Raw genomic sequence first — 414 nt, forward strand, 5'->3', positions numbered from 1 at the left:
CTGGGAAGTTTTCAATACCTTGTACCATAGGCACCATGACCTTCAAGAAGGCCTTGTGTGACTTAGGGTCAAGTGTAAACCTAATGCCTCTCTCTGTAATGGAGAAGTTAGGGATCTCTGAGGTGCAAGCTGCAAAAATCTCACTAGAGATGGCAGACAACTCAAGAAAACAAGCCCATGGACTTGTAGAGGATGTTCTAGTTAAAGTTGAAGACCATTACATCCCTACTAATTTCATAGTCCTAGAGACTGGGAAGTGCATGGATGAGTCCATCATCCTTGGCAGACCCTTCCTAGCCACAGCAAGGGCTGTGATTGATGTTGATAGAGGACAGTTGATCATTCAAGTGAATGAAGAATCCTTGGTGTTTAAGGCTCAAGGATATCCCTCTATCACCATGGAGAGGAAGCATG

This window comes from Arachis duranensis, chromosome 2, assembly GCF_000817695.3.
Source record: "Arachis duranensis cultivar V14167 chromosome 2, aradu.V14167.gnm2.J7QH, whole genome shotgun sequence".
NCBI classification, from domain to species: Eukaryota; Viridiplantae; Streptophyta; class Magnoliopsida; order Fabales; family Fabaceae; genus Arachis; species Arachis duranensis.